The sequence below is a fragment of the Pristiophorus japonicus genome, chromosome 12 (genome assembly GCF_044704955.1).
Source record: "Pristiophorus japonicus isolate sPriJap1 chromosome 12, sPriJap1.hap1, whole genome shotgun sequence".
Lineage (NCBI taxonomy): Eukaryota > Metazoa > Chordata > Chondrichthyes > Pristiophoridae > Pristiophorus > Pristiophorus japonicus.
The window spans coordinates 20,640,122-20,664,443 of NC_091988.1; the positions used below are offsets into that span (position 1 = coordinate 20,640,122).

The following is a 24,322-nucleotide window of genomic DNA, read 5'->3' on the forward strand; positions in this document are numbered from 1 at the left end:
TCGTGAGCTGTTTCAGTAGAACTCAACTATTTTTTTGTTCTCTCTGATATCGCAATCAGATGGGTTACTTGATGTATGTTGCTACAGGCGCATTGAAGTTGGGTTTAGTTTTCTACAGGTGTTTCGGCTACGACCAGCTGACTTGATACAGACAGGAAATTGATCCGAGGTATGCCTCCAGTGTGTGTGGCACTGTTGCACACTAAGGTCTTTTCACCAAGAAAGCCATCAGACAGTGAGTTCAGCTATCCTTGAATGGGAAATGAAAGGGCATTTGGCAACCAGCGAAACGAACAGGAATTGTGTGAATGAGGACTGAATATAGTGTCACTGTACGAATTTTGTTTGGGCCTGCAGAGCACATCCTGAGATTACTTCATGGGAATATAAAACACCTACCTTTTTTTTAATGTGGCTTTATTTTGTTGCCTTTTTGTGGTGAATGAACAAAATCAAATGGTTGTATTTGCACCAAAAAACCTGCATTGTGAGCCAAATGTACGTGTTTTGAGCTCCCTTGATGGCCTTAGTGAGTAAATAAAGTGCTCAGAGCAGTTTAGAAAGTAGAGATACCAGGTTTGATCCCCACTCTGTGCTCATGGAGCTTATTTTAGCCACTAAGAATCTGGATGCTATTGTTGGCCTCAGCACCACTGGCAAGGACTTAGAAAAACTCGGTAAGCCCTGCTGGAAAGCGTGCACTTGTGGACATCAGGTGAGGAGAAGATTGGGCTTGTCTAAATAGGCCCCACAATCTGTGATTCACTCCAAGCTTGTGTATGAGGAATGGCTCTGCCTGGTAATGTGGCTACCGGTAATGTGAGATCTCAGCTTGGCATGAAAGAGAAAGGAGGGGAGAACATTGGAAGAGTGAAAGTATCTAATTTAAAAAATAAAATCACATTTAGCTGTCAAATGTACATGTTTTCCATTTTTCATGGCCAATCATGTAATATAGGTGAAGGCATTTAAATCTCTTCAGTAAAGGAGGAAGATGATAATGGCTCCCCTTTCAGCCAAAACCCACTAATGAATGTTACAAGACTTCAGTTTGAATGTTGTAGAAGAGTGCAAGACCTAGCAGTGGTTGTACCATTTTATTCAATTACTGTCAAGTTTTTTGTTAAGAATTCTACACCATAGCCACGGTTAACACAACTGCCAAGGCCTGGAAAAAGCAGATGAAATCATTTTAGCCCCAAAAATGCATATTCTGTATTAAAGTACAAGGAAAGATTTTTTAAATTTACCTTGGAGGACTTTGGACAAACACTTGTGCGTCTGCCGGTTGAAGAATTTGGCTGCGTGGAATGCAGTTGTACCAGATAAGTATTTCCTTTGTCCTGAATGGTGCAATTTTGCTCCTGTAACCTCTGCAGTACCTTAATTAGTGCATTAAGGGTGGAGCTAAAGTAGTAAAATATTTAAAAGCAATATATATGCGTTTTGGTGCCACTGCATTTCTGCTGGGTTCAGAACTCTTGAGTGTGTGGGTTTTTTTTTAAAGCATGATTTTGCTTCTTGTAGTGCAGTGAAGTAGAAATTGCATGTAACAGCATTATGCTAAAGTCAATAAATTAAACCAGTTTTGGGGGGGACTGTGGTGTTTATCACTGCCACCTCTTTCACTTTCCCCTTTCAATTATCTGCCCACCTCTTCTGAAGGTGACTTGTGTAAGCAGCCTTCCGTTACTTTGTCCGGGTTGCAATTCATTATGTACGAGTCCAGATAGTCCGCCTCAGTGGGCTGTTTAGTTATGAAACACTCGACAGTCACACATGCACACTCCAGTCACGAAGTAGGAATTACGATTCTTGTCATGCTCTGGTTCCTCCTCCCAAATCGAGGGTTAGTCATAATGCCCATACTGCCGACACACAGACTTTATCCTCTGTAATGTTGCAGTAATTAAGAAGTAGTATTCTTACTGAGTTTTTTATGATGTTCAACATAATTTTAGAATGGCAGAAATTACAGCACAGAAAGAAACCACATGTCCCTCAATCTTCAGTTGGAGTTCCTGATTATAATCCTACTTCTGTGCTCCTTCCATACATCTTTTGATCTTCCTTTTCAATGATGCTGTGGTCTCTTGTCTCAATAGTCACTTGTGATAAAATGTTCCATGTTCGAATAGTAAAAAACGTTTCCAGTGGTCAAAGGGGTCCAGAGCAAGGGGACACGGATATGATTTAGGACAGAGGACAAGAAAAACTTCCTCCATGCAGAGTTATCAGCCTGTGGATTACAGTACCAGGGTTCGTGATTGAAGCAGAGACCACGTCAACATTTAAGAATAGATTGCATAAGTGGTTGAAGGAAAGGCAGATAGAGGGATGTGGGAACAGAGTGGGCACATGGGATCAGGACTACATCACATTGTGGAGGATGAACACCAATGTGGATTTGTTGAGCCGAGTGGCCTGTTTCAGAGATATCAATTGTGTGTGTGATATATATAATATATTTTGTGAAAAATTTCTTATGAGTTCCCCCTTCATTCTTCCGGTGATGATCCTAAGCCTATGCCCCCTTCACGATTCACCCCCTCAAAGCATTTCAGTATTTTGAAAATGTCCACTGGATTCCCCCCTTGACCGTCCTCTTTCTAACAGAAAAAGGCCTATTTTTTCAAGCCTGCCTTCATAACTATCACTTCTCATACCTGATACCATTTTAGTGAGCCTTTGAGTGTATCCTTCGCATAGCTCTAATATTCTTGGAATGGGGTGTCGAGAGTATGATACCAAACCTTTATCAGTTGTTTATTTTTAAATTGACTTAATAGTTCAACTGAAGAAAGCATGCACCACATTTACAAGCAGAATAACCTCAGGCTTTGAAAACAATAAACTCATCTCCCTTCCCGCCCCCGCTCCCAAGAGAGTTCCGTGTATGTCCCACTGTGTCTGCCGTTCTCTCACTATCATTCTTTGTCCTGCCTGTTGGCCCTCCACATTTCTGATTCAGAGAGTTATAGAAATGCATGAATGAAATGCCAGAGCCTTTGCCCCCACAGACCAAAAGCCAGGCTGCAAATATAGGACAGAAGACTATGTGATGCTGCACTAATCGCCAGGCAGCATCACTCTACTGACTTACCAGTTTCCACATGAATTACTACATAGAAAACGGCAGTATAATCCAAGAGAAAATATCATGTGCTTAGCATAATTTAAAATCTCATGAGCACATAGCCCATGGTATAGACAAGATGTACAATGCAACAGGCTTTACAGAAAGATAAATCATGAGGTGGATTCATTGGACATTAAGCCCATGAATATGTGCTTGATATCACTTGACTTGTTTTTGAGTAAACTTTTATACGCCTTAACAACATATCTGCTGCACACAGTGCGTTAAGAGATGGCAGTGCAACAGTGAAATCTTTATGTTCATATTCATTGAAGAAGCAATTTTGCCAAGAGCAATATTAAAATGCTAATGATCTTTAAAGAGTTACTTGGCTGCTTTGATGTAATTTTGCCTGCTTCTATTGCTGCTGCCTTTTAGTTTCTGCGTGTCTCCTGGCTGCAGAAATCCACCTGCAGTTCCTGCTTCACCTGTTCCACCTTTGTGACGCAGTGCATTCCAGAGCCAGCCACCTGTTTATGCTTCAGGCAGGCAGTCGCTTCCTCACAATAGTCAGCTTGACTTAATGCAGGAAGTATTTGCAGAGTGCCAGATACTGAAACCCAGTGGTTTCGATGGTGATTGATCTGCTGATACAATTGTCATCTTTTGCCAAGTCCAATTTATGAACTTTGACACGATCCCCAGTTGCAGCTTCTCTCTTCTGCAGAGAGAGTTGCTGGGAAACTTCAGTGCTGCAAAGACCGAGTTTAAACCTTGTTTCAACAAATCATAAGCTGTGTCGTAATGATGTCGCCTGGATGATGTGATGTGCCAGGCCCCCAGACAGAAATAATTGAAAATAAACAAGAATTGTATTTTAAAATGGGAATTGTGGTGTCTAGTCTTGATAATTCAGAGTTGTTTATTGCATTGATAATTTGAATTGTATAATAATTTGAATGAAACAATGGCAGTGTTGCAGTGTGGAAATTTGCATAAAAACTGGAATTACCAAATAATTTGAATTAAGCAACTTTGCATTGAAATGTTGACTGCATTCAGGACTACTTAAAAATTGAACTGTTCAATTCAAAACCAAATGGGTGGTGCCCTATTAATTGAGGTACCAACTTCTGCATAAATAACAATGCATTCAACACAATTAATTCATACAATTGTCAACATTTTTTATTGTGTTCTCTAAACTGTCAGGACAGGTTAATAAAACAGTTAATAAACCATGTGGGATCCTGGACTTTATAAATAAGAGGCACAGAGGAAGTTATGCTAAACCTATAAAAAACATTAATTTGTCCCCAGCTGGAGTATGGTGTCCAATTCTGGGCACCGCACTTTAGCAAGAACGTGAAGGCTTTGGAGAGGGCACAGAAGAGATTTACTAGAATGGTTCCAGGGATGGGGTATTACAGTTACGTGGATAGACTACAGAAGCTGGGGTTCTCCTTAGAGTAGCGAAGGCTGAGGGGCGATTTGATGGAGGTGTTTAACATCATGAAGGGTTTGGACAGAGGAGCTGTTTCCAATGGCTGTAGGGTCAATGACCAGAAGGCACAGATTTAAGCAGATTGGCAAAAGAACCAGAGGCGACATGAAGAAAAGCTTTTTTACGCAACAAGTGGTTAGGATTTGGAATGCACTGCCTGATAGGGCGGTGGATGCAGATTCAATAGTGGACTTCAAAAGGCAATTGGATAAATACTTGAAGGAGAAAAAAGTTGCAGGGATTTGGGGAAAGAGCGGGGGAGTGGGACTAACAATTGCTTTTTGGAAGAGCCGGCGCAGACTCGATGGTGCAAGTGGCCACCTCCTGTACTATACTCCAAAACAAGTGTTCTACTCAGAGCTCCGACACACCAAGCAAGCCCCAGGTGGGCAGCGGAAACGCTTCAGGGACACCCTCAAAGCCTCCTTGGAAAAAATGTAACATCCCCACCGACACCTGGGAATCCCTGGCCCAAGATCACCCAAAGCGGAGGAAAAGAATCCGGGAAGGCGCTGAACACCTCGAGTTTCTTCGCCGAGAGCAAGTTGAAGCCAAGCGCAAACAGCGGAAGGAGCGCGCGGCAACCCAGGCACCCTACCCATCTGTCCCTTCAACCACCGTCTGTCCCACCTGTGAAAGAGACTCTAGCTCCCACATTGGACTCTTCAGTCACCTGAGAACTCATATTAGTGTGGAAGCAAGTCATCCTCGACCCCGAGGGACTGCCTATGATGATTCTATGATTCTAAACAATTACTTCAATGGTTCACTCATGCTTTTTTTGAACGATGTCTTCATAGTGAACTCTTTTCTACAAAGGGTGACTTGATAGAGGTCCTTAAGATTATAAGAACATAAGAAATAGGAACCGGAGTAGGCCATACGGCCCCTTGAGCCTGCTCCGCCATTCAATAAGATCATGACTGATCTGTTCATGGACTCGGCTCCACTTCCCCGCCTGCTCCCCATAACCCCTTATCTCCATATCGTTTAAGAAACTGTCTCTTTCTGTCTTAAATTTATTCAACTTCCCAGCTTCCCCAGCAATCTGAGGCAGCGAATTCCACAGATTCATAGCCCTCTGAGAAGAAATTTCTCCTCATCTCTGTTTTAAATGGGCGGCCCCTTATTCTAAGATTGTGCCCTCTAGGTCTAGTCTCCCCCATCAGTGGAAACATAGAAACATAGAAAATAGGTGCAGGAGTAGGCCATTCGGCCCTTCGAGCCTGCACCGCCATTCAATGAGATCATGGCTGAACATGCAACTTCAGTACCCCATTCCTGCTTTCTCTCCATACCCCTTGATTCCCCCTAGTAGTAAGGACTACATCTAACTCCTTTTTAAATATATTTCGTGAATTGGCCTCAACAACTTTCTGTGGTAGAGAATTCCACAGGTTCACCACTCTCTGGGTGAAGAAGTTTCTCTTCATCTCGGTCCTAAATGGCTTACCCCTTATCCTTAGACTGTGACCCCTGGTTCTGGACTTCCCCAACATTGGGAACCTTCTTCCTGCATCTAACCTGTCTAAACCCATCAGAATTTTAAACGTTTCTATGAGATCCCCTCATTCTTCTGAGCTCCAGTGAATACAAGCCCAGTTGATCCAGTCTTTCTTGATATGTCAGTCCCGCCATCCCGGGAATCAGTCTGGTGAACCTTCGCTGCACTCCCTCAATAGCAAGAATGTCCTTCCTCAAGTTAGGAGACCAAAACTGTACACAATACTCCAGGTGTGGCCTCACAACTGTAGTAACACCTCCCTGCCCCTGTACTCAAATCCCTCGCTATGAAGGCCAACATGCCATTTTCTTTCTTAACCGCCTGCTGTATCTGCATGCCAACCTTCAATGACTGATGTACCATGACACCCAGGTCTCGTTGCACCTCCCCTTTTCCTAATCTGTCACCATTCAGATAATATCCTGTCTCTCTGTTTTTACCGCCAAAGTAGATAACCTCACATTTATCCACATTATACTTCATCTGCCATGCATTTGCCCACTCACCTAACCTATCCAAGTCACTCTGCAACCTCATAGCATCCTCCTCGCAGCTCACACTGCCACCCAACTTAGTGTCATCCGCAAATTTGGAGACACTACATTTAATCCCCTCGTGTAAAACATCCTCTCTGCATCCACCTTGTCAAGCCCCTTCATAATCTTATATGTTTCGATAAGATCACCTCTCATTCTTCTGAATTCCAATGAGTAGAGGCCCAACCTACTCAACCTTTCCTCATTAGTCAACCCCCCTCATCCCTGGAATCAACCTAGTGAACCTTCTCTGAACTGCTTCCAAAGCATGTATATCCTTTCGTAAATATGGAAACCAAAACTGCACGCAGTATTCCAGGTGTGACCTCACCCAATACCTTATATAGCTGAAAGTAAGACTTCCTTGCTTTTATACTCCTTCCCCTTTGCAATAAAGGCCAAGATACCATTGGCCTTCCTGATCACTTGCTGTACCTGCATACTAGCCTTTTGTGTTTCATGCACAAGTACCCCCCAGGTCTATCCTATGGTTATAAAATGGTTTGATAGGATAGAAACAGACAAAATGTTTCCACATGTTGGGGAGACCAAAACTAGGAGCCATAACTAAGATTAATAAATGCAGTAAATCTGATAGGGAATTCAGGAAGAACTTCTTTACCCAGAGATTGGTTAGAATGTGGAATGCTACCATATGATGTAGTTGAGGCGAAAAGCACAGATGTATTTAAGGGGAAACTAAACATATGAGGGGGAAGGATATGCTGATAGGGTTAGAAGAGGAGAGATGGGAACAGGCTCGTGTTGAGCCTAAACATTGGCATGGAACATTTGGGCCGAAGGGGCTGTTTATGTGCCATACGTTCTATGTGAACAAAAATGTTAGCACTGGTTGAATAATCAGGAATTACAGTGAGACCTCCATTATGTACGATAATGGGCAAACCATTACTCTTCTGAACTCTGAGTGGATAATGCAAATTGGTGGTTAAATGTGCGTGTGGAAATTTTTGTCATATGCTAATATCATGGAAATGAAGGGATGCACAACACAAATACCATAGATTAAAGTTTCATGGGCTGTGAGTTTAAAAAAAAAAAGTAACATTCATTCTTGGGATGTGGGCGCCGCTGGTATTTATTGCAAATCCCGAGTTGCCCTCAGATGGTGGCGGTGGGCAATAATCCCCCTTAATATTGTTTTGGGTGCGTGGCCCCTTTAACCGGCTGCGTGGTCCATTCAAAATTTTTCGCATGTGTGAAATTACACACTTGAAAAGCAGGTCCCGGACTGGGTGGCACCACGCAACCTAGAGAGAACGTTGGTGGTGGGCGTGCTAGGCTGCTTCAGAAGACATTTTAAGAGTCAACCACATTTTGTGGGACTGGAGTCACTTATAGGCCAGACCAGATAAGGACAGTATATTTCCTTTCGTAAAGGGCATTCGTGAACTGGTTGGGTTTTTATGACAATCCACTAGCTTCATGGTAATTTTTACCAAAACAAGTTTTCTTTTTCCAGATTTTTAAAAACTGAATTCAATTTCTCAAACTGCCATGTTGGGATTGAACTTCCATTCTCTGGATTATTTGGGCAGGCCTCTGGATAACTAGTCCAGTAACATAACCAGTACACTCTGTGCACCTCTGTCAGACATGGAGCTCTCTCACCTTTTGCTGAGTTCAAAGTCGAGCTGGGGGCAAACGTAAAGGAAAAAGATATCTTTATAACTATGACAGCATATTGATTCCAATTGAGTCTTTTCCTCCCTCAGAAAATTATATCATCTGGCCAAGAAAAGCAAAGGCAATAATAATAATCAGATAGGAGGAATTGGTATTCTGTATGGAGGATGATATTCTGCATAAGGCTTTGTTTGTGGTCCTGTGAGCCGCCTCGTGAAGTGTGAGGTCACTGACCGGACCACTGGGGTCACTGGCTCCGTGTGAGTCACCACAAAAAGGCCAGAGTCACCGGGGCTGAACTTCAGGGTCCCGACAAGGTCCTTTACTGTCGGAATGCGGCGACCAAGTGGCGGAATTCAGTGGCCGCCGATTTCTGATTGAATGGCTGCTGCCAGCCAAATTCAGCAAGGGAGGTTTTCTGGCGGCCCTCTCTTCTGCCCCGCCACTGCCGAGCGGCCATTAGTGCGTGCACTGCCAGGACTGCCCCAGCATCCCCCCACCCCCCCCAGCTCCCTCCCACCTCCGTCGATATTCAGACCAAAAAATCTAGTGCCCCCGACAGCTTAACTGATATCTGGCAGCAGTTTTACGGTAACAGCTCAATTAATACTTCGGCTCTGCTTCTAAATGTTTTGGGACAAGTGTTTGACCTAACCCAGTATAGTAAAAGTTTACAGTGAAAATCTACCAAAAAGGCACAATGCCCTGCCACCTTGGCTAACTGTTGTACTATAGGAATGTGACTATATGTGCACCAGCATAATAAGAATGTTCCATTATGTTAATGAATGCCAGTACAGATTTATCATCATCATCATAGGCAGTCCCTCGAGTCGAGGATGACGTGCTTCCATACCAAGAAGTTCACAGGTGTTTCGCTGAAAGACCTAATATTCCACGTCCCGAACTATATCTTGAAGGGTGGAAGATGCCTGTGCGTGGATTTTTTTAACGTGTGGTGGCCGTTGCACACCACATGGGCTTGATAGAGCTAGGTCTTGGTCCAAGATGACTGGAGACCTGCTCTGCTGCACGGACTTAGTGCGCACACATATCGCAGCATGGGCTGGCCCGTGCGGCCCCTGGGCCCTCGCCTCTTCTGGGCCCCAAACTCTCGCCTCTCCTTGACTTGCTGTGTGCAGTCTATCCTGTTTCCTTTCTTGTGCCTTGAGGCTTAGTTAAGTTTGCTTAAAGGGCATTTCCCTCCACAAAGTCATGACAAATCCTTTTAAATGGAGGCTTCAAACGGTCTGATTTTAATGTGCAAAGGACCCATGGAGTACTTGTAAAATCTGTAAAGTGCCATGCGTCAAACACTATCCATCAGTCAGTTTAAGATTTCAATTTTAGATTGTTGGCATGAGCGAGTGCAAAAACATGTTTAGAAAGCCTTTTGTCCAAGGTTGTTTGATGATTAGGTGGGATATCTGGAGCTGATTATGTGTCAGTAATTTGAAGAAGTCATTGTTATCTGACACCAAGCTATTCAATTCAAAAACCTCAGTTAAACTTTCCTGGTATTTTACAAAAAGTTTGGAAGTGTTCCGTATGCTTTGATTTAGCGAGCCTTCTATCATATATATGTAGTGTGGAGAATGATTGAGTGTCTTGATCTTGTTCAGGATTGTTTGAAGAAGTATAGTTACCTGTCATTTCATTTTCATTCCATATCATCATCATCATCATATCCAAAGTGTATGGGGTTAAAAGTGAATGAGCTGAATCGAGAGAACCTCCCATAGTTGTGGGAAGGAGTTGGAAAACTGTTGGGGTGGGGGCTCATCTGCCTGAAGGAAGCTGCCAAAACTGGTCGTCATGAGCTCATACAGGAAAATCTGCACATTTTCAAGGTCAATTTTATGCAAAGTGACCGGTTCCATTTGATGATAGAGTTGGTGTGGGGTGGGCGGGCATGGAAGCAGCTGAAAGCATTCAAATTACTGGGCACTTCAAATCATTGAATCGTGTAGAAAGTCGTGCATACTCCGGAATGATTCCAGCATCCATTCTTTGTAAATAAACCAAGGATTAAATTACGAGGAGAGATTACACAAACTATGATTGTATTGCCTGGAATTTAGATGGTTAAGAGGTGATTGGATTGAAGGTTTCCAGATATTAAAGGGAACGGGTGAATGGAGGAAGACCAATTCCATCAGCTGGGGAGCCCAAGACAGGGGGGCATAGTCTAAGAATTAGAGCTACCCCTTTTCTGAGTGAAGTTAGGAAATATTCCTACACGCTAAGGGTGGTAAAAGTTTGGAACTTCATCATTTTAAAGACCTTGATCAGGTCACCTCTCAGCCTTCTCCAAACTTGTTCAGTCTTTCTTGGTACTTATATCCTTTGATCTCTGTAATTGTTTTTGGGCCGTGCACAGCCCCTTCAAAATAACACGCATGCGCATTTTGTACATTGAAATGCCAGCAAGCCAGCTGCATGGGTTCCCTGGAGCAGTGTGTGGCTGAGCACCTCACAAGGAACACTGGTTATTGTTACGCTCATAATAAAATGATACAACTGAGTACTGTATGCAATGGGTAAGTGTGACCTTAGCTCCTTTAATTAAACTCCAGCGTGTTGGTACAGCATGGGAGGCCTGCTTATATACAGTGCTCCCAAGGAATGCTGGGATCCCTTAGGACTCCAACAGGTAGGCCCTCTGGTGGTGGTATGATACAGGTTGCCAAGGGTTACATACATAACAGTTATAACCTCCCACTTCTGGTATCATCCTTGTAAATCATTTTTGCACCTTCTCCAAAGCCTGTATATCCTTTTTATTGTATGGCTCAGAGACATGGACTGTGTACAGTAGACACCTCAAGTTGCTGGAGAAATATCACCAACGATGTCTCCGCAAGATCCTATAAATCCCCTGGGAGGACAGATGCACCAATGTTAGCGTCCTCGAATAGGCCAACATCCCCAGCATTGAAGCACTGACCATACTCGATCAGCTCTGCTGGGCAGGCCACATTGTTCGCATGCCAGACACGAGACTCCCAAAGCAAACGCTCTACTCGGAACTCCTTCACGGCAAGTGAGCCAAAGGTGGGCAGAGGAAACCTAACAAGGACACCCTCAAAACATCCCTGATAAAGTGCAACATCCCCACTGACACCTGCGAGTCCCTGGTCAAAGACCGCCTTAATGGAGGAAGTGCATCCGGGAGGGCGCTGAGCACCTCGAGTCTCATCACCGAGAGCATGCAGAAATCAAGCGCAGGCAGCGGAAAGACCATGCGGCAAACCTGTCCCACCCACCCCTTCCCTCAACGACTATCTGTGATGGGGACTGTGGCTCTTGTATTGGACTGTTCAGCCACCTAAGGACTCATTTTTAGAGTGGAAGCAAATCTTCCTCGATTCCGAGGGACTGCCTATGATGATTCTTTTTATTATATGGAGACTCGAACTGTGGTCAGTAGTCCCAAGAGTGGTCTAACCAAGTTTCAATACAAGTTTAACATTACTTCCATGCTTTTGTATTCTATCCCTCTAGAAATGAACCCCAGTGCTTGGTTGACACTTTTTATGGCCTTATTAACCTGCGTCGCTACTTTTAGTGATTGGTGTATCTGTAGCCCTAGATCCTTTTGCTTCTCTACCCCATTTAGAGTCTTATCCAAGCAGCGTGTGCCTCTTTATTCTTCCTACCAAAATGCACTACTTCACACTTATCTATATTGAAGTTCATTTGCCAATTCAGCAACCATTCTGCATGTTTATTAATGTCGTCTTGTATTTTGTCACAATCTTCCCTTGTATTAACGACAACCCCTAAATTGGTGTCTTCTGCAAATTTAGAGGGGAAGCTGTAAGGGCAGCTGTCGTGTGTATCTGGCTGTGATATAACTGACCTTGGAGTGCTCGATGCTGATTCTGTGTGCATTAAATGGGAAGACTTCCATTACCTGGCAAGCATATCCCTCACCTTGGTTTGCATAAAAAATGTCGTAACAATTGAAAGAAAAGTCTGTCTCTGTGCTGATGGGCTGTGAAGGTCCAGTGACTCACCATGTAGCCCGTCTCTCAAAACATAGCTAAGGCTGTACGGAAAGAAATAACTAGTATTTATCTAGTGCCTTTCAAGAAGTTCCAAAGTACTTCACAGCCAATAAAGTTGTTTTAAATTGTAGTTACTGTAGGGAAACATGACGGCCAAATTATGTGCAGTAAGGTTCCACAACTAGCTGAGATAAATGACCAGATCATCTGTTTTTTTTAAGTACTGTTGGTTGAGGAATAAATATTGGCCAGGACTCTAGGGAGAACTCCTCTACCCTTCAAATAGTTCTCTGTCTATCTGAGAGTGCGTAAGGGGCTCATCTGAAAGATGGCACCTCGAACAGTGCAGCACGCCCACAAGATTGGACTGAAGTATCCGCCTAGTTTATGTACTTAAGTCAGTGGAGTGGGGCTTGAAGCCTAAACTTTCTGATCGAGGGAAGAGTGCTGTAACCAAGCTAAGGCAGACACCTAACTGGCCCAGGGCCATATTGTGTACCTGCAGCTTCACAGAGTTATTGAATTTACAGCAGATAAGGAGGATCTCTGGCCCATCATGTCTCTGCTGCTTGCAGCATTAACATTCACTCCAGCTTCTTGGTCCTGAGATTGATGAGGTTGAAGAGCAGAGGCAACTGGAGTAAATGGATAGAAGGGTTACCAATAGCATTCACTACTGCAACAATTCTCCAAAAACAAGATGCGAGGAGCACAAATACTTCATTGGCTTTATTTCCGGTTCTCCCCAGAGAATTTCTCTGGGTTGTTTTGCCTGTCGCTGCTTCAACCTAACGATTCACCTTGCTACAATTGGGATCGGGCATTTAAAATTATAACATTTTTTGGATGTTGACCGAATTTGACTGTTGTGATATCCTTCATAAGTAAAAATGTGCAGATAGTGCTACATTTTCTCTGGCTGACCTGAAGTCACTGGCCCTAAGAGATGGAATGCTTTGAAGATGCACATCCGGTGAGAAACAGAATCTGCACCTTGTAGCACGGCAGCAGAGGAAGTGGTGATTACATAGCATTAACATTTGTGGAAAAGTCCAATGTTGGAAACAGAAGCAAGCAGGCTAGTATATAACTTTATCATAACTTGAATCATATTTATTCATTCTACAGAGACCCATTATTTGTTTCTCAATTTTCGAGGAAGCATTTGTTTAAGGAGCTGAAATTGCCATGTTCCATGCACTGAATGAGAATGACTGTCTCTGACTTAAATATGTCAATCTATGAAGCATATTGTTGGTAATATTGCAGCATCCACTATGAAAATCAACTCTGCCAAATGTTATTAGTGAATTGATATTGTTCCATAAGCCAGGACAGAATGGGCGAGTGGTTGTATGATTCCTATACTGAAACTTTTAGATTAACCAAATCAGTTTTCTTTTCTCTTGTTTAATGTGTGCTGTCAATTATAAAGCTTATACTATTGAAAGAAAAGAATGACTTACATTTATATAGCGCCTTTCACGACCACCGGACATCTCAAAGCACTTTACAGCCAATGAATTACTTTTGGAGTGTAGTTAATGTTGTAATGTAGGAAGCGCGGCAGCCAATTTGCACACAGCAAGCTCCCACAAACAGCAGTGTGATAATGACCAGATAAACTGTTTTTGTTATGTTGAGTCAGGGATAAATATTGGCCAGGACACTGGGGATAACTCCCCTGCTCTTCTTCAAAAAAGTGTCATTGGATCTTTTGCATCCACCTGAGAGAACAGACGGGCCCCGGTTTAACGCCTCATCCGAAAGACGGCATCTTCGACAGTGCAGCACTCCCTCAGCACTGCACTGGAGTGTCAGCCTAGATTTATGAGCTCAAGTCTCTGGGGTGGGATTTGAACCCACAACCTTCTGACTCATATGCGAGTGTGCTACCCACTGAGCCACGGCTGACAAAAATGGATAAAAGTAATTTGAGTCCAAGTAATTGCAGGATATGATTGGGCCCGATGTCTAAGCTATGTTTCCATCGATGGCTATTTCATTGATATTTTGGGGTCTGTTTTCCTGTTTTCACTAATTCTAGTGAAATAAACTTACTAAAAATTGGTGTAATGTCAGGAAGACATTTTTAACATACTTCCTCTGTATCCAAAAATAGATGATGGGATATTACTACAAGCAAGAGGTAAGGGCAAAAAAAAAAAATGCATTTTCTAAATTGTTAAAGGCTTACTAAAGTTAAGTTAAACATTAATTATGAACTCTCAGTGCATTTTGCACTTAGTCAAATGGAAATTAATGTTTTACTTCAGGTCAGATGAAAGGGAAGGTTTTGATGTATCTGGCACACAGCAGTGAGAGTGAATGGTATAAGACCATTTTCTGCCCATAAGGAAGTGGGACGTGTCCTTTAGCAGGTGCAGTCAAAAGAAGAGAGGGAAATCTGTGACTGCAAAGGATATCGGAGGTGCATGACTCACAATAGGACTTACACCAGACAGTGTTTGTAGTATAACAGAGCTACGTGTACGTGAGAAGAGCAGTACATGGGGCCAAGGTCATAACTCTCTTGAACTTTTGTCCACAAGCTCATCTCACACATCCATAGATGACATGACAGCAGTCACATTTTGTTTGGCTTTGGGTCACGTGACATTTGCTTTTCTGGATGGTGCAGCAATGAAGTACTATTTTAAGTGAATCAGATTTAAGCCAGTGATTGTTAGTACCTGTAGTATCTGTGCTGACTGCATTTTGCTGCACCATTTAGCCCTTGTGCTGTGAAGTTCTTTGTTGTGGTTGTGGATATGGTTAACTACTAATTACTCCTTAGTTGGGGGAATACCTCTCGTCGATGCCAACATGGCTCATTATTGAGTACAGGAGACACCGAAGGTCGACGAACTGAATCTTTGACTCACCAGGATGGATCCTCCTCTGTGGGTCAATGGTTTTTGTTGATGCTTATGTGGGCTTATCGCTTTCAGAGGCAGAACCTACTGTCACATGTCTAGAGCTATGTGATGGCATAATGCTGCATCTGACATAAATTCCACATGGTTGCTCCTGTGCTACTCTATGCATGCTCCTACTCAAAGATCTGCTTATAATGCACATTACTCTGTGAGCATAGAATCGTGAGATTTTGGAATCCTCCCTCATAATTATCTGTATTAATTTTCCAAGGCACTTGAAGCTGGCCATGTCTGCCTCTTGAAGCTTAGATCTCAAAGATTCCAAAGCTGCAGTGGGAACTTTCATCAGAGTACCCCTGGGAGGCGGACAGACGCACAAACATTAGCGGCCAACATCCCCAGCATTGAAGCACTGACCACACTCGATCAGCTCTGCTGGGCAGGCCACATTGTTCGCATGCCAGACACGAGACTCCCAAAGCAAGCGCTCTACTCAGAACTCCTTCACGGCAAATAAGCGGAAACATTGTAAGGACACCCTCAAAGCCTCCCTGATAAAGTGCAACATCCCCACTGACACCTGGGAGTCCCTGGCCAAAGACCGCCCTAAGTGGAGGAAGTGCATTGGAGAGCTCCTCAAGTCTTGTTGCCGAGAGCATGCAGAAATCAAGCGCAGGCAGCAGAAAGAGCGTGCGTCAAACTAGTCCCACCCCTTACCTCAACGACTATCTGTCCCACCTGTGACGGGGACTGTGGTTCTCGTATTGGACTGTTCAGCCACCTAAGGACTCATTTTAAGAGTGGCAGCAAGTCTTCCTCTATTCTGAGGGACTGTCAATGATGATGATGATGATCTATGGTCTTTGGACTTGGGCTATTAACTCCAGATACCATTGGTGCTAAAATATACTCACTAAAGCAATTGTTGGTCGAACCTAACCAATCCACCAAACATACTGTGTGTTTAGAGACATATGACTGTTCAGAGCACTGTGCTCTCACTGCCTTCATTGGGAAGAAGAACTGCTGTGCTCTGTATTCCTGTGCAACTCCTGTGCTGGATTTTCACCTGGCACTGGTCTACTTCTCATGAACCCTCAAGACTCTGTCCCCAAATCACAACGGCCAGATTCCTCACTATAATCTTATAGAATCATAGAAATTTACAGCACGGAAGGAGGCCATTTCAGCCCATCGTGTCCGTGCCGGCTGACAGAGCTGTCTAGCCGAATCCCACTTTCCAGCTCTCGGTCCGTAGCCCTGTAGGTTATGGCACTTCAAGTGCACATCCAAGTACTTTTTAAATGTGGTGAGAGTTTCTGCCTCAACCACCCTTTCAGGCAGCGAGTTCCAGACCCCCACCACCCTCTGGGTAAAGATATTTCCCCTCAAATCCCCTCTAAACCTCCAGCCAATTACTTTAAATCTATGCCCCCTGGTTGTTGATCCCTCTGCTAAGGGAAATAGGTCCTTCCTATCCACTCTATCTCGGCCCCTCATAATTTTATACACCTCAATAAGGTCTCCCCTCAGCCTCCTCTGTTGCAAAGAAAGCGAACCCAGCCTATCCAATCTTTCCTCAGCTAAAATTCTCCAGTCCAGGCAACATCCTCGTACATCTCCTCTGTACTCTCTCTAGTGCAATCACATTGTTCCTGTAATGTGGTGACCAGAACTGCACACATTACTCTAGCTGTGGCTAACTAGTGTTAACTAGTATACTGTTCAAGTATAACCTCCCTTCTCTTGTATTCAATGTCTATATGTGCTCTTAGCTCATCTGCCTTATTCCCTATACACCTTGCATTGAAGTATATATCATTTAGCAATGCCAAACTTCCTTGTTGTCTATTTTCTAGCCCTTGTTTCGTCTGTCTTCCAAATTCACTTTCTACTTTTCTGCTTTCCAATTCCAACTTTGCTTCTCCCCCTACTGAATCTATTCTCGGGTTCCCATCCCCATGCCAAGCTAGTTTAAACACTCCCTAATAGCACTGCAAAACCACCCACCCACCCACCCCCTTCATGGAATGTTAAAGATAAAAATGTACCCTGTTCTGAGGACATCCATTTTGTGCAGTATCCTTATGATGTACAATCATTGAGAACAGGCAAGTTACGATAAGATATTGTACCAATCATAAAACATATGGTACATACCTCCCAGCGTGAAGGTGGGAACATTGGATGAGCAGAGACATTTAAGGGTCCAAGTACAGAAATCACTAAAAGCTCAGACACGGGTCCAAAAAATAATTTAAAAGCCAAATGGAATATTGGCCTTTATCTCGAGGGGTGGAATATAAAGCGGTAGAAGTTATGTTGCAGCTGGGTAGTCAGACCCCACCTGCAGTACTACATTCAGTCTGGGCACCACACCTCAGGAAGGATATATTGGTCTTACCTTGGGGGTGTAGCGCAGATCCACGAGAATGATATCAGGGCTCAAAGGGTTACATTGTCAGGACAGGCTGCATAGACTAGGCTTGTCGTCCCTCAAGAATAAAATAAATTAAAAATGATTTGATAGGGTAGATAGAGAGAAGCTATTTCCTCTGGTGTGAGAGTCCAGAATTGGGTGTATACGTTAAAATTAGAGTTAGGCTGTTCAGGGGTGATGTCAGAAAGCTCTACTTCACATAAAGGGTAATGGAAATTTGGAACACTCTTTCCCCAAACAAACTATTGAGGCTAGGTCAATTGAAAATGTCAAGACTGAGTTTGCTAGATTTTTGTTAGGTAAGGGTATTAAGGATTACAGAACCAAGGTGGGTAATGGAGTTAAAATACAGATCAGCCATGATCTACTTGAAGGACAGAACAGGCTCTCTGGACTGAATGGGCAAATCCTATTCCTATTACTATTAGTTTTTCACAATACTCTAATTTCTGTCTTCACATACGTCAATTGTTGCTTGCTCATATATATCATCATAGGCAGTCCCTCGGAATCGAGAAAGTCTTGCTTCCACTCTAAAAATGAGTTCTTGGGTGGCTCAACAGTCCAATATGAGAACCACAGCCTCTGTCACAGGTGGGAAGGTAAAGGTGGGTGGGACAGATTTGCCGCACGCTCTTTCCGCTGCCTGCACTTGATTTCTGCATGCTCTCAGCAATGAGACTCGAGGTGCTCAGCGCCCTCCCAGATGTACTTCCTCCACTTAGGGCGGTCTTTGGCCAGGGGCTCCCAGGTGTCAGTGGGGATGTTGCACTTTATCAAGGAGGCTTTGAGGGAGTCCTTGTAACTTTTCCTCTGCCCACCTTTGGCTCGCTTGCCGTGAAGGAGTTCCGAGTAGAGCGCTTGCTTTGGTAGTCTCGTGTCTGGTATAATGAGTTCCTGGAGATCAAACAGTGAAACATCCAATTCCACATTGTGCTTCCTGTTATGTGCCACTACATGATAAAACCGCAATTAAAGTTTGCAACAAAGCCAACCCTGTGAAGCTGATCTAGTACCTGAATCCACCCGGACTGCAACGCTCCAGGGAACTGATGATGATGATGGACCAACTATTCTGGTTTAACAGAAACTCACCGGGGCTGGACTTCCTCCCACTCAGCTCCAGATAATCCTGCAAGATAATCCATGTCTCTACCAACCTGCACTTGAGCGTCCTGGATTCAGGCAAGTGGGGTGTGTCCCTGTGGGGAATGTGTGTGCACGCCATAGTGGACAAAGAGAAATCAAATGGGTGTGGATTTCTCAAAAGCTTGAATTAGTGACCGGTAAATGTGGTGATGGTTTTTTGTGTGTGTCAGAGACTGAGCTAACACACCATCAAAAACAAATCTGGAGTCAGGGCCCAACCTTGTGTTGTCAATGGCGCCATAATTGTGTCAATCTCCCTGTCGGAAACCCTGGGGGTGAAATTGCACGACATGACAGTTGTGATGTAAATGCAGCTTAGTACTCTCAGATATAGCGTAACGTTTGAGATAATTCACACTGCATATGTATCTTTAATTGAGAAACCAAATACCCATTCCATAGCTTGCCCCTGGCTTCTTCCTTGGATAGCGTTAAATCCAAGGAAGAGGCATATAAATTGGCCAAAAAAAGCAGCAAACCTGAGGACGAGGAAAAATTTAGAATTCAGCAGAGGAGCACAAAGGGTTTAATTAGGAGGGGGAAAGTAGAATATGAGGGTAAGCTTGCAGGGAACATAAAAACTGACTGCAAAAGCTTCGACAGATATGTAAAGAGAAAAAGATTAGTGAAGACAAATGTGGGTCCCTTACAGTCAGAATCAGGTGAATTTATAATGGGGAACGAAGAAATGGCAGACCAATTGAACAAATACTTTGGTTCTGTCTTCACTAAGGAAGACACAAATAATCTTCTGGAAATACTAGGGGTTCGAGGGGCTAGCGAAAAGGAGGAACTGAAGGAAATCCTTATTAGTCAGCAAATTGTGTTCGGAAAATTGATGGGATTGAAAGCCGATAAATCCCTAGGGCCCGATAGTCTGCATCCCAGAGTACTTAAGGAAGTGGCCCTAGAAATAGTAGATGCATTGGTGGTTATTTTCCAACATTCTATAGACTCTGAATCAGTTCCTATGGACTGGAGGGTAGCTAATGTAACCCCACTTGTTTAAAAAAAGAGGGAGAGAGAAAACAGGGAATTATAGACCGGTCAGCCTGACATCGGTGGTGGGAAAAAAGTTGGAATCAATTATTAAAGATGTAATAGCAGCTCATTTGGAAAGCAGTGACAGGATCGATCTAAGTCAGCATGGATTTATGAAAGGGAAATCATGCTTGACAAATCTTCTAGAATCTTTTGAGGATGTAACTAGTAGAGTGGACAAGGGGGAGCCAGTGGATGTGGTGTATTTGGACTTTCAAAATGCTTTTGACAAGGTTCCACACATGAGATTAGTGTGCAAAATTAAAGCATATGGTATTGGGGGTGATGTACTGATGTGGATAGAGAACTGGTTGGCAGACAGGAAGCAGAGAGTCGGGATAAATGGGTCCTTTTCAGAATGGCAGGCAGTGACTGGTGTTGTACAGCAGGGTTCAGTGCTGGGATCCCAGCTATTTACAATATATATTAATGATTTAGATGAAGGAATTGAAAGTGTAATATCTCCAAGTTTGCAGATGACACTAAGCTGGGTGGCAGTGTGAGCTGTGAGGAGGATGCTAAGAGGCTGCAGGATGACTTGGATAGGTTAGGTGAGTGGGCAAATACATGGCAGATGCGGTACAATGTAGATAAATATGAGGTTATCCACTTTGGTGGTAAAAACAGGAAGCCAGATTATTATCTGAATGGTGACAGATTAGTAAAAGGGGAGGTGCAATGAGACCTAGGTGTCATGGTACATCAGTCATTGAAAGTTGGCATGCAGGTACAGCAGGTGGTGAAGAAGGCAAATGGCATGTTAGCCTTCATAGTGAGAGGATTTGAGTATCGGAGCAGGGCGGTCTTACTGCAGTTGTACAGGGCCTTGGTGAGGCCACACCATGAATATTGGATACAGTTTTGGTCTCCGAATCTGAGGAAGGACACTCTTGCTATTGAGGGAGTGCAGCGAAGGTTCAACAGGCTGATTCCCGGGCTGACAGGACTGACATACGAAGAAAGACTGGATTGACTGGGATAATATTCACTGGAATTTAGAAGAATGAGAGGGGATCTCATAGAAACATATAAAATTCTGACAGGATTGGACAGGTTAGATGTAGGAAGAATGTTCCCGATGTTGGGGAAATCCAGAACCAGGGGTCACAGTCTAGGGATAAGGGGTAAGCCATTTAGGACCTAGATGAGGAGAAACTTATTCACTCAGAGTTGTGAGCAGATGGAATTCTCTACCACAAAGTTGTTGAGGCCAGTTTGTTAAATATATTCAAAAACGAGTTAGATGTGACCCTTAAGGCTAAAGGGATCAAGTGGTATGGAGAGAAGGCAGGAGTGGGGTACTGAAGTGCATGATCAGCCATGATCATATTGAATGGTGGTGCAGGCTCGAAGGGCCGAATGGCCTACTCCTGCACCTATTTTCTATGTTTCTATGTTTCAACACACAGTGAATTTGCGGGATTAGGTTGGCGCAAAGACTGGGCTGAATGGCGGCCTCCTGTGCTATAAATTTCTATGATTCTATAAATTAGTGTACAAGGATGTTAATTGACGACATATATTGTATTGAAACATACTGCACACAGTATATATTTTTACCACAAAATTTGAACCTTGCCACCGATTCAATCCCACACCCTGCTCACTGTCTCTGGTTGAAGCAGACTGTTTCCAACTTCGATGTCCCTTTTTACCCCTTATGTTCTTCGCCATGACGATCACTTACTTCCATCTCTCTAACATTAGCCTGCTTCTGCCTCTCTTCCGGCTGGCTTCCCATCTGTAAACTTCACCTCCTCCAAAACTCTGCTGCCTATCTCCTATGCTGCACCAACTCCCGCTCACCCCTCACTCCTGTCCTTGCTGACCAACATTGGCTCACCATCCTCCAAAGCTACAAATTTAAAATTCTCATTCTCAAGTTTATATCCTGTGGTGGCCTCACCCTTCTGTACCTTGAAACCTCCTCAAGCCTTACAATCTCCTCAGAACTCTGTTCTTCCGACTCTGGCCTCTTGTACATCCCTCTTCCTTTTTTGCACCACTATTATTGGCTGTGCTTTTAGCCATCAAGGCCTGGCATTCTTAAATTTCTTCCTTCGACAGGCCTTCTGCCTCTGCACCATCCTCTCCGCCTCCCTCTCCTCCTTCACGACCCTCCTTAAAACCCACCTCTTTGATAAAGCTTTTGGTCACCCTGAATGAACCAGACTTTGTGGTGGGTAATGATGGCTAACTGTCAGCATTCATCGTCATTAGTCCTCTGAAACAGACTACAACTTCGGGATTTAGCATGTACACATCTAAGTGCGGAAATCCTGTAGTTGCAGTCAGTTATTCGCTACTCTGACACAGGCTGCACTGTGGACCCGTTTCGCCCTATAGCCGGCAATCAGTGAAACTGATGAAAACTTGAGATTTATATTTGTGAAATGTTGACTTTCTCCATTTAAAAATAAATAAATAAATAAATAAATAAAAGCTGGTTTATGATATTTCAGCATCTATCTTACCCCCATGTGAAAGTCCCAATCTATATTTCACTCTAACATTTTTAAAAAGTGAGGAATAAAGCTGCTTTTTATTTCCTGGTTTGCCATCTGAGAATTATTTAATATGATTGGCTGCAGACAGCTTGTTGATGTCACTGCAGCATCACCATAGGAGACCCCTATTCACAGCACTCCACTCAATTACATGTCGAGAAACCTGAAGTTTTCGCTACAGAGATCACAAGATCTCTGTGGGCAGCTTTTTTTGAGGTTAGCAGTAAGCACCTATGCTTTGCAATTTGCCCGCAAATTACGGGCCGATATCTCCTTCTTTGTCTTGGCGACTATATTTGTCTGATTGCACTTCCTATGAAGCGTGGGACTTTTTTCTAGGTTAAAGGCAAGTTGTTGTTCAGCAAATGTGAACTGATAGTCTGCTTTTTGAGTTGTGTCAATGTTGACTGTGCCCAGGAGGACGATTCTGCAATATTTATATTGCTCTAAACAGCAGCTGATCTTGAGGAGCTGCCACCTTCTGATGCCTCTCGGCCAAGGTCCGTGTCGGCCGGATTCAGGAAAAAAGCTGTCGACTGAACAATTTCCTGTTTAAGCTGCTGATGCTGAAAGGGATTTCCTCCTCTCGGCCCTTTGCTTCTTGCCACCCTGATCAGCGGAAGCCTTGTTTGCTGAACGAAGCAGAATCCTTTTTCATCATTGTTATTCTTGAGGAAATAGCTGAAGGCAGCATGTAGCACAACTTTGGAATTGAGTGTCTGCAGACCAACACCATCGTGCCAGTCAGTCCCCTCAGCAGCTCAGTGAACAGTAGTACTAAATCATTGACATCACAGTTGCTGTTTGTCATCCACGAGCTTTATTTTTGTTGCTGTGATTTATATGCAAGATGAAATCTGGCTGGAACATTTTGCGTAAGTAGTTTATAGTCTGCCCATTCCTTTTGGTATGTTCTTGAGTCTCATCTTGATTGGAAACATAAAACGGGGCTGTCCATGAACTATGTGAGTGAAAGATCATAATTCTTTGTCCTCTCTGCCTTGCTGCTAAACATTTGCCCTTCCAACCTTCAAACACATACTTTTGATCTCCTGCAGTCTCTGCCACCCAAAAAGCTTTTTACTTCAGTTCATTTTCAATAAAGCATTTTGAGTAGAGATAACACTTAAAAAAAAAAAAAAAAAAAATAACTAAAAAAATAATTTAAAAAAATATACACGAGCTTTGACAAAACTGCCTCTTCCCCTCTTTTTGGTATTTAAAAAAAAAAAATCATTTTTGGGATATGGGTGTTGCTGGCAAAACCAGCATTTTTTTGCCCAATTCCTAAACGCACTGAGAAGGTGGCGATGAGCCGAATTTTAGAGCCGCTGCAATCCGTGTATTAAGGTAAGGGGTTCCAGGATTTTGGCCCAGTGACGATGAGAGAATAATGATGCATCCTCAAGTCAGGACAGTGTTTTCAAAATCCGGACCCTATTGTTTCCGCCTTTTGTTCAGAGAATTACAGCTGGAGAGACTTGATGTCAGAATCTGTTATTAGTGTATTCACAAAGCATCATGTACTGTTGATTTTTAGGGAGTTCTACTCAATTATCTGTGTATCTTTTGAAGCGAGACATTTTTCCTTTGAGCATCTTGAGTTTTTTTTAAACTGTCTCAATACTGTATGTTCGAAACGTTTCATTTTAATTGGCATCAGAAGGCTCCTTGGTAGTAATTAGAATGAGAAACCATTGCATGTGGACAAGAAGATTGCTTTTCAACAACTCTCATTTTTAGAAAAACAATGACCCTTCAAACCTTTTCCTGTTCATTTGTGATTTATTCTTCTTTCCCTGCCACTCTTTGTGTGTAGTTCCCAGCTGAAAGTCTATGTTTGACCAAGTGTAACACACACGAGCTGAATTATTGTTGGATTAAAGTATCTTGATTTTGGCAATTAGAAATCAATTAGCAATTTCCACCAAGGTCACAGTCATCGTCATCGACGACGAGATCCAACACCGCCTCCAGTGCAGCCTTCGGCCACCTGAGGAAAAGAGTGTTTGAAGACCAGGCCCTC

At 43.4% G+C, this 24,322-nt stretch overlaps 1 protein-coding gene across 6 annotated transcripts in view; it reads left to right on the forward strand.

Moving 5' to 3' along the window:
* Positions 1–24,322, forward strand: part of magi1b (membrane associated guanylate kinase, WW and PDZ domain containing 1b) — a 500,813-nt gene that overhangs the window by 10,510 nt on the left and 465,981 nt on the right. The gene's annotated exons all lie outside the window — the stretch shown is intronic.